This window comes from Crinia signifera, chromosome 11 (genome assembly GCF_055691185.1).
Source record: "Crinia signifera chromosome 11, ASM5569118v1, whole genome shotgun sequence".
Lineage (NCBI taxonomy): Eukaryota > Metazoa > Chordata > Amphibia > Anura > Myobatrachidae > Crinia > Crinia signifera.
Window position 1 is genome coordinate 79,449,006 of NC_139227.1, and position 11,167 is coordinate 79,460,172.

The following is an 11,167-nucleotide window of genomic DNA, read 5'->3' on the forward strand; positions in this document are numbered from 1 at the left end:
ATGAGTCCCCGGCCATCGACAAACAGCGGACACCCACGCCGCACGCAGCGTCGCTGTCCACTGCACTGCCCCCTCCAGAGGCGGAACAAGCGAGTTGTAGGCCCAGGTTCAAAAATATGGCTTGGGTCCCCCAAACACATAAAAAAAAACACATTGTGGCTTTTTGCTTTGTTTACTTCAAATTTAAAGCCCTTTACACATTCACACACTGTAATGCCCATTACACATTATACCGCACACCTTAGTGCCCATTCCATATTATGCCGCACACCATAATGCCCATGACATATTATGCTGCACACATATTATGCCAATTACACATTGTTACACACCGTAATGCAAATTAAAATTATAAGAGACAACCGTAGTGCCCATTCCATATTATGCAGCACACCATAATGCCTATGACATATTATGCTACACACCGTAATGCCCATTATACATTATGCCACACACTGTAGCGTCCATTACAAATTCACACACTGTATTGCAAATTACACATGATACCGCACACCGTAGTTCCCATTACATATTATGCAGCACACCATAATGCCCATGACATTATGCCACACACCGTAATGCCCATTACACATCATAGTACCCATTCCATTTTATGTTGCAAACCATAATGCCCATTACACATTGTGCCGCACAACATAATGTCCATTACACATTATACTGCACACCGTAATGTCCATTACACATATATGCTACTGTAATGCTCTGCAGCACTCCTGCTTATACAGTTAGCACATAAGGCCCCCAGTAGTGTCTATTACACATAATGACTTTGGCTGGAGAGGGGGACAACATCAGGGTTAGTGGGGGAGCGGCAGGCTCTTGGCTGGCTCTGTGCAGACAGCGGGAGAGGAGCGGCAGCTTCATTAGCGTTTCGGCAGGGACAGGGGGGGAGGAGCGGCAGCTTCATGAGCATCTCGGCGGGACAGGGGGAGAGGAGCAGCAGCTTCATGACTCCTCAACATGGACCATGCTGTCAATAATCAATAATGCCATGATCACATAATGTATAAAATAAAAATATGCATTCCCGATCAGCGGCAACAACGCATACAGTGCCCTGCTACTATATGCGGCCCCGCCTCCACCCGCCCGCTGTTCTCCGAGTGACCGAGTCCCGGAGAACAGCGGGCGGGAGGAGGCGGCCTACATACAGTAGTAAATGACAGGGGCGGATCCAGAAAAAAATGACAGGGGGGACACCAAGTTAGGGGAAGGGGTGGATAGTGGTGCCAGGTGTGCACACACTCTCAGAAAAGGGTTGTGGGTTTATGACAAAGGGCGAGGCCTCACAGGCTTGTGGATGACTGAGGTATACAGAATAATAGAAAGAGGCAGTGGGTGATGTAGAGACAGAGAATGACAAGCAGGGAGTGACTGAGAAGCTGTGAAGGACAAAGAGAGGGTAACAGGAAGAGGGACATGACAAAAAGAAAACATGGGTAATAGGTATAGGCAGAGGGTGTCCAAGAGTGGGTGAAAGGGAGGGGTAGAGGGTGATGTGGAAAAGCAGAGGGTGGACAATAGGTGAAAGGAAGAGGCAGTGTGAGAGGCAGAGGGTAGCAGGTCCCAAGTCGGAGAGACAGGCAGGAAAAAACATGAGGTGTAACAAGAGCTGAGAGAAGCGAGAGAGAGAAAATTAAAGGGAGAGAAAAAGGATAGAGAGATGGAGAGCAGAGAGATGAAGAGCAGAGCAAGAGTTGGAGAGCGGAGAGTGAGAGAGATGGAGCACAGAGAAAGATGGAGAGTGGAGAGTAGGGGTAACTAAAGCTGAGAGAAGTGGAAGAGAGAAAAGGGAAGGAAGAGAAAAAGGGAGAGAGAAAAAGGATAGAGAGAAGGAGAGCGGAGAGAGAGAGAGAGAGAGAGAGAAGGAGAGCGCAGAGAGAGACCAGGAGAGCGCAGAGAGAGAGACCAGGAGAGCGCAAAGAGAGAGAGACCAGGAGAGTGCAAAGAGAGAGAGAGACCAGGAGAGCGCAAAGAGAGAGAGACCAGGAGAGCGCAGAGAGAGAGACCAGGAGAGCGCAGAGAGAGAGACCAGGAGAGCGCAGAGAGAGAGAGAGACCAGGAGAGCGCAGAGAGAGAGAGAGACCAGGAGAGCGCAGAGAAATAGAGAGACCAGGAGAGAGCAGAGAGAGAGAGACCAGGAGAGTGCAGAGAGAGAGACACCAGGAGAGCGCAGAGAGAGAGAGAGACCAGGAGAGCGCAGAGAGACAGAGACCAGGAGAGCGCAGAGAGACAGAGACCAGGAGAGCGCAGAGAGAGAGACCAGGAAAGCGCAGAGAGAGAGAGACCAGGAGAGCGCAGAGAGAGAGAGACCAGGAGAGCGCAGAGAGAGAGAGACCAGGAGAGTGCAGAGAGAGAGAGAGACCAGGAGAGCGCAGAGAGAGTGACCAGGAGAGCATAGAGAGAGAGACCAGCAGAGCGCAGATAGAGAGACCAGGAGAGCGCAGAGAGAGATTGACCAGGAGAGCACAGAGAGAGAGAGACACCAGGAGAGCGCAGAGAGCAAGAGAGAGAGACCAGGAGAGAGAGAGAGAGAGAGACAAGGAGAGCGCAGAAAAAGAGACCAGGAGAGCGCAGAGAGAGACCAGGAGAGCGCAGAGAGAGAGACCAGGAGAGCGGAGAGAGAGAGAGACCAGGAGAGCGGAGAGAGAGAGAGACCAGGAGAGCGCAGAGAGAGAGAGACCAGAAGAGTGCAGAGAGAGAGAAACCAGGAGAGTGCAGAGCGAGAGAGAGAGACCAGGAGAGCACAGAGAGAGAGACCAGGAGAGCGCAGAGAGAGAGAGAGAGAACTAAAGAGCGAAAAAGGAGTACAGGGAGAGAGAAGAGCAAAGTGAGAAAAATAGGAGGGGGGGAGATAGAGCAGAGAGGGAGAGAAAGAAAGAGAGGGAAGAGTGGGGGAAAGGGAGAGGGTTGAAAATGGTTTTTCGTCCCTTCCCCCCTGTACAGAACCCAGCAAACACACTCCCCCTCCTTCTTCACTTTCAATATACAAGGCAAATAGTGTACCTGTCAGCAGGTCAACAGCAGGTGTTTCAATGGTCAGGGCAACAGCGGGTACCATAGAGGAGGCTGAGGTGGCGGGTCCATTAGTGGAGGCTGAGGTGGCAGGTCCTGTAGAAGAGGCAGAGGCGGCAGGTCCCGTGGTAGTGGTGGCTTGTTCTGTGTGGAGGGAGCAGCAGTGGGTCACATGGAGAAGACCGAGGCGCACGGCCGGCAAGATAAATCTCGGGGCCTGGTACAGTGATATCTCCGGGGCCCCCCAAACTAGTCAATTTCCATGCTCTTATGGTATGTACACAGCAAAATGTTTACAGGATTTCCCCTTACCAGCGCTGTGTGGGTGTGGCCAGAACCTATGTAGTCCCGATACACCTATTTATTATTTAATATTTCATCTAAATAATATTAGCCGCAGATATAAAGTAACTCTGAAATGTATGATGCCGGGAGCCGCATCTCCCATAGGTTTCTATGAGAGATGCAATCCTGCCCAATGTGCCAATATCAGGCACCATCCCCACAGTATTTCCCCTTACCCATAATGAGCACAACAACAGTTAACTACCTCCAATTAACCCAGTTACTCACCCCCATTGTACACAGTTAATCCCTCTTCCACATGTTACACAATACCCCCCCCCCCCGTTACTCACCCCCATTGTACACAGTTAATCCCTCTTCCACATGTTACACAATACCTCTCCTCCCTCCCCCCCCCCAACCCCCCCTCCCCCTCTAAACCAAGACTCACCCTTTTGGCATAACTTCTGATCCTTGAGCTCCTGCTTCACGGCCATTTCGCGGAAGTAGAAGAGAAGATGCACCTGCTGCTCCACCAAGCCTGGGACTTACAGGGCGGGCGGGAGGCGCTATACAATAGTTTCCAGATCCGCGCTGCACTGCACTTGCAACTTGCCTGTCATATAGTTTGACAGGAGAAGCAAGCGGCAGAGCCAGACTGGTGCCTCCCTGCACTAGTAGACCGCGCTGAGTGGCTACCTCTGGCTCTGGGACAGCGCGGGGACGGCGCTGGGGGGGGGAGAGGATGTGCCTGCCAGGCAGCATCACATCTCCAACACTTGCTTCCTCTCGCGCTGGGGCTGTCACTAGAACATGACGTGAAGCAGCATTAGGAGAGGCTCAGAAGCCTCAGATAGAACAGCGGGCGGGAGGAGGTGGGGCCGCTAGCTCTGACTGCAGCTACCCACCTCCAGTGACTCCGCCTGCCGCTGAGTGGCTAAGCAGCCCCTCAGCTCCGGTCAATAGTTGTGTCAGTGTGTGCGGCGTGCGCATGCACGGCGGTGGCGGCCTCACTAGTGTCGGTAGTTCCCGGTAGTTATAATGACCAATCCGCCCCTGTATGTGACCTAGAATGTATTATCTAGGCAACTATATCACCTCCAGGCCACTGGTCATATCTCCAACCAAAAGAACACTGTCCTCATTTGGACCATTTAATGGGTGCTAACTGTATGCATCACTGTTATAAGGATCCTCCTTATCCATAGTCCGTTCAGTCAAGGAGGCTCCATGCCACAAACCTCTCCTCCAATACAGATATGCAAATGCATCAGTGTCATTTTATTCCAGTGGTTGGTTACATTGGGTTTATCATAAATTTGCATATCACATATAATTTAATTAGATCTTAAAGCTTTTACTCATTTGTACCAGTCTCCAAGTCTTGGAATAGTTTTATGTTTAGGGACTTGTTTTATTGCCCTGCATACCCTACAGTAAGCAGTCTGCCAATTAGTGCCTGCATAAGGATGAAGTCTGGACCTCCAGTGGAAATATTGCTGGTAGGCTTTGTCATCATTGTCCAACTTTAAAATATATGTGGCCAGTTCCTGGGCCGTGGGGAAGTCATCTACATGAATAAAAGAGTCTTTGGGAATGAAACGCTCATAGTTTTCTCGAGAGGTGCCCATAACAACTGGTACGATACCAAATGTGAGGGCATTATACCATAGTTTCTCCGTGATGTAGTCTTCATGAGCTGAGTTCTCAAAGGACAGGTAAAATTTGTACTTGGAAAGTATTTGCTGTTGCTTATTTCTAGGCAGAGGATTAGGTTCAAAAGAGAGAAGAATTGCACTGTGGATGCACACCTAAAGGGAGGAATATTTCAAACAGATGGAAATATTCTGGTCTTTTTTAATATAAAAATTGTACTTTATTATTTTAATTCGATCTAAAAAAGGGAGATGAGCAACCTGTCAGGATTTTTTAACATATAGAATCCGTGTGGTGATCTCCCTTCGTTGCTTGTGAAATTTCAAGAGAAGTTAAAATGAACATACATACATACAACACATAATGTGGTGTGCCATTGCACGGAAAGAAAAAAGTAGTGAGTAAAGGGAATAAAAGTGTTCCCCTTATGCTGGTTTACAAAGAGACGTTGTGTCCTAGTTAGGTTCCTTTTCTGAGAGGTTCAGATGTTTTAAGAATCACCCTTTCAATAGGGTCAGTACCTCCTAGATTTACTAGCCCCCTCTCACAGGGTTTTGCAAATACTGGGAGTAATTATCATTTTGGATTTAGTGTCACCTTAATGTGAAAGGAGTGCAATTTACCAGACAGTTATGTTTATTACTGTATTCCTGGTCTCCTTTTCTTTTATAGATTCAGGTGATTAACCACCATCTGGCTGTGTATTGCTTGATATACTCTTAAGTTTCCAGAGAGATTTGTCTCTGTCTTGTGTAGGCAGAGGATTATGCTGTCTTCCATATATGTCAATGGATAAGAATTTCTTAAGCTGCTCATAATAGCGCACCCTCCTAGTGTTTGGGTTCCAGTTACTGACTGCCCAGGCCACCAGCTTAGTCTTTGGGGGGATGGTGAAGTTCTCTTCTTCCTAATTCTCCTCTAACCAGCCATAAGGATTGAATATGTCAGAGTCAGCCCTGTAGGACATGGTCAGATTGATGAGGTTGTCCATAAACTGTAAGTTTGGGCTGTGAGATGGGGACTCTAAGTTAAACCACACCCAATACTGATTTAGTGGTCTTGGCATCTGGGGAAGTTGATTTTGAGAGTTACATACGTCCCTGTGATGCATAACAACCGCATCAGCAGAAGAAAACAATGTTCTGTTATCTGTATAGATGCCTCCTCTAATATTAAGGAATGGTGGACAGGCATTAAGGGGAAATTTATCTCCAAATGGCCAAGTCCATAGCAGGATGATTCGAGTAGGTTCAGGTGGTCTTGGGGTAGTTTGCACATATTCAACTGAATCAGTAATTGCTGAGCGACTTACATTGTTGTACAGTGTAAACAAAATGGCTGCAAGACACAGCTGTGCGATACAGATCATAAAGGATTTCTTCATAGACAATGCATTTCCTGACTTCTTCATTTACTTAAGTAGAAACACTGGAACAGTAGGGCAATTTAGTAGTAGAAGTTCACAGTTATCATCACTGTGGGAAGAAAAAAAAAGAACATCAAAAAGACAATATGATACAACACAGATTATTTTTAAAATACTACAATTATTATTATTATTATTATTATGAAAGTTTCCACAATGCAGTCCGTAAAGTATTGAGATGTAATTTTTATATCTCAAACAAAACTATGTTATAATAAGTGTCCCTCAAGAAAATGCTAAATCTGGACCAGAGTTCCTGTTTTTTTTATTATAGTGTTCAGAAATAATATTAAATACAACAATTATTACAATTGTTACAATTGTCCCTGATATTTTTTTTGTGGTTTGAAACATAAAATTGATTCTCAAATTATGGGGGTTATTCTGGTTGGTGCGGCCAAACGTGCGTACGTTCCATATTAGCGTACGCTCTCCGTACGCGGCCGTTGAGGTTAAGTCCACCCACAAATCAGCCGCATACGTACGGCCAGAAACAACGTCGAAGGGGAGTGGCGTACAATTGAGCGTACGCCAACGTACACGGACGGATCAGCCCTTAGACTCCGACAACTGGCGTACAACAGAGCGTACGCCACCGTTTACGGACGTCTCTCGTCCGTCTTCCCACCGACTTCTTGCGGCTATCTGAGCGTACGCCACCGTGCACGAATGGGTTTTTATTGTTTTCAATGGAAAACTCAGCGTATGTCACCGCTCATGAGAGTGAGCGTATGTCCGTGCACGCTGGCATACCCTTCACATATATGGACCTGCAAATCTTGCCTTTCAACTATAATTAAGACAATTAATTAATTATTCGAATTGTTATTCAATTATTGTTTTCTATTAACTCAATTGTCTACCTTAATAAAGACCCTAATAACACAACATTTTAACCCTCATTACATGTATATTTGTTATGTTCTAATGTGGCATTTTAATCACTATCTATGTGTCCCCACATTGCTTTTACTTTTAAATAAATTTATGTTGGTGTTTGTGTGTATGTACTAAATTATGTCCATAATTAGTTTGTCCAAAATGTGTAACATGTATACCTACCCTGATGTTATGTGTGATGTTTTAATCTAACAACATTAAACATTCATGCATTTTCACTATGTGTTATTTAACTCAAAAACACACACACATTCACACATCAATCGTTACCCCTCACCTCAAATTACAAATATAACTTACATTACACATCTGTATGTACCTACCCTTCCAAGCCTTCTAACATATTTATTATTAAAAACACAGGCAACTTCTAACTGAACATAAACTTTTATTAATAACAAACATAATAAGGGGGGGATAAAAATAAATTAAATGAGGGCCTCCAAACGTAAAAAAAGAATATTTAAATAAAATAGGGTTAGGAATATCTCCCGCAAAATGTTGTCCACCTCCTCCTGGTGCTGTTCAGTGTCTGTAGTGAAGGGATAAAAAAAAAATAATATTATATAACATACACAAATGTTTGTTGTATTTGTACATAATAAGAAGTTGTGAGTTAAGTGTGAAGGCCACATACATTTTTAAACTACATTGAAGATGGGTATGCTGTAAACACGGTCCTAAATACCTTTTCTGTTGACACACACATACTGTACATATTACATAACATTAAATAAATTACTCCTTCTTGGATGAATGTATGCTGTATCCCAATTGGTAGTTTTGTTTTGGGGGACTCACCTCTAACCTCACAATTAGGCTGTGCTATTTAAGGGTTATGACATTGTTGCGGCTTAAGCACTCCTTACTATTTTACATTTAGGACATTGCTGTACAAATTATAGGCCTAAAGCTATGTTTGTAAAGCATGCATCCGCATGGCCTCACACACTATTAACAAAACAATCTATAAATTTATGTTGCACATCATGCTGTGAAGTGGAGTTACACAACACCTGGACCCACATAACTACAACACCACTAATGTCGGATATGTCATTGGATGTACTGTTATGTCAATTAATCAAAGGGTTGAGGCATGGCCACACTCCAAAAAACCACCAAGGGGACCCTTGTTCCTGAAGAAGGACAGGCCACACCTCATGGTCGCCAAGCAGTGATATGTTGCAACTAATGTTGATGTTGGATACACATATGTGGTTGTTGTGATTGTTTATGTGTAGAAATGTGTAGGTAAACATTAGACACATTATTTACTTACGGCTAGTTGAGCCATCCTGCTCGCCGCTGGTTGGGTGTCCAGTGGTTGGGGGGGTCAGGAGCAAGGGGGATGGGATTGGACTTGGGATAGAGGTAGTGGGTTGGAGTGGGGATTGGAGAGGTTTGGGGGTGGGTGGTGGGGAGGTGTAGGGGGGTTGGAAATGCGGTGGGGAGGGGGTTTGGGTGGGGGTAGGGGTGTGGGTGGGGGTAGGGGTGTGGGAGGGGGTAGGGGAGTGGCTGGTGGAAGGGGATGTTGATATGGGGTGTGCTCCAGCAGGCCCCAATGTGTCCTCCTCCTCCTCCTCTTCCTCCTCACGACCTTCCTCTTCCTCCTTTTCCTCCTCACGGCCCTCCTCTTCCTCCTCTTCCTCCTCACGGCCTTCCTCTTCCTTCTCCCGGGCTGCCTCCTACCGGGCTGCCTCCTCCCGGGCTTCCATGCGTGCCCTTGCGCGTGCTGAAATGTTCATGTTGATGGCATAGAAATCGAAGGTTGGGTTTCATAAAAATGGGGGAATGAAAAATTCACATTAGTCATGCTCATAACCTTACAAATTATCATTTCTGTTATATTTCATACATTTATCATGCTAACTAATTGATATGCTACACCCAAAAACAGAGCGACTACATATACCCCCCATATACACCCCTTATACACCCCTTATACACCCCTTATACATCCCTTATACACCCCTTATACATCCCTTATACACCCCCTCTACACCCCTATACACCCCTTATACACCCCCTATACACCCCCTATACACCCCTTATACATCCCTTATACACCCCCTATACACCCCCTATACACCCCTATACACCCCTTATACACCCCCTATACACCCCTTATACACCCCTTATACATCCCTTATACACCCCCTATACACCCCTTATACACCCCTTATACACCCCTTATACATCCCTTATACACCCCCTATACACCCCCTATACACCCCCTATACACCCCTTATACACCCCTTATACACCCCTTATACATCCCTTATACACCCCCTATACACCCCCTATACACCCCTATACACCCACATACCCATGAACATATTTATAAAAAATACAGAAATCATTGCTAAAAAACGCAGACATACTAGTATAAAAAAAACTTACATCGGGCAATATGGCGGCGAATTGAGCATAGCATCACTGGCTGCCGCCGGCGCAGGTCAGACCAGCGCCGCTCCACTTGGGCCAGGCTTCTGCAAACGCCGGTCCGGGCGTATATTAGCCGGCGGGCAGCATTATATGCCCGCCGCTTGTCCATGTTGGACACATATGGGCCCCTGGACCCCAGGCGCCTGTCCATCACCTCAACCAGGGCCACCAGCTCCTGGTTCGAAAAGGCGTTAGCCCTGGTTGAAGACATATTGGCAATGGCGCAGTTATTAATTGCAGGTACATATATAACTTTTGGTGCTTGCTGATTGGTCTAAAAACTTGTTTGTTTAGTATTAACTTTATTAATCCTTCTTACATTAACAAACTGTATGCGAATAGAAACTTACGCGGACCGTTCTGATATACACACACCATAACCAACAGTATGCTTTCAATTTATAGAGAGCCGTACTGTATATACAGTGTGCTGAAAATAATACATGCAACCGTCTACTAATAAATACGCTGATAAAAGGGCACAATACAACGATTTCCATGGAGAGACGTACTGTATATACAGTGTGCTGAAAATAATACACGCAACCGTCTACTAAGAAATACGCTGCTAAAAAAGGCACAATGCAACATGTTGGTGTATTTCATACTCATTACATATGTAAGGAAAGCATTATAACGTGATGTTTTGAAATGTGATTCAGAAAGCATACACAAACCACAACAGATACCACCTGACAACACTCATCATTGGAATGACAGGTGCACACATTTCACCATGTAGCACACAATGGTCCACAACCTGTGTATGTGCATGTACAGGTGAATGTTCAGGTGCATTGAGACCTGCGTAATTTAAGCGGGAATTATCGCCGGGAAATATCGGCGTAAATTAGCTACTACATTGCGGTAAAAATATACGCCCCCTTGTTCATGGCGGGAGATTACCATATAAATATTCAGGCAGATGCAGGCCAGAATTGCTGCAAACATGTCTAGCTCAGATGATTCCGCAGTTGAGGACGCTCTACAGAGAGCAAGAGCAGAATCCTTGCTTGAAAGGTTGAGGCACAGGGAGCAGGAGAGGACAAGGAGGACCCAAGATCAAGGGGGCCCCTCACTAACAGCCACTACTGCAATGCCACCAGCTACACAAGGGCCAAGCAACCAGCCAGAACAAGAGGTTGCATCTCTCCAAACAGGTGTGACCCAGCAGGTGCATGGTGAGAGAACTGGGGCCACCAGAAAACGAGCTTCAACATCTAGGGTGAGGACTGAGCAGGATACCACCACCAAAAAGAGAAACCCTGCATTTCTAGAGGCAGAATTGAGAATTTTAGTGCCCAGGGCACGCGAATGGATCGAATTGCCAACCAGGAAGCCGGGTGCCAGTGCAAAGAGAAACCTTTGAGACAAGATCACAGAGGAAGTAAACCAGGTGTCACCAGTGGTCAGAGA

The 11,167-nt window shown here is 45.9% G+C and overlaps 1 pseudogene; it reads right to left on the reverse strand.

Annotated features, from left to right (window-relative positions):
• Positions 1-4,682: 4,682 nt before the first annotated feature.
• On the reverse strand, positions 4,683-6,388 carry LOC146045073 (4-galactosyl-N-acetylglucosaminide 3-alpha-L-fucosyltransferase FUT6-like; annotated as a pseudogene).
• Positions 6,389-11,167: the final 4,779 nt, after the last annotated feature.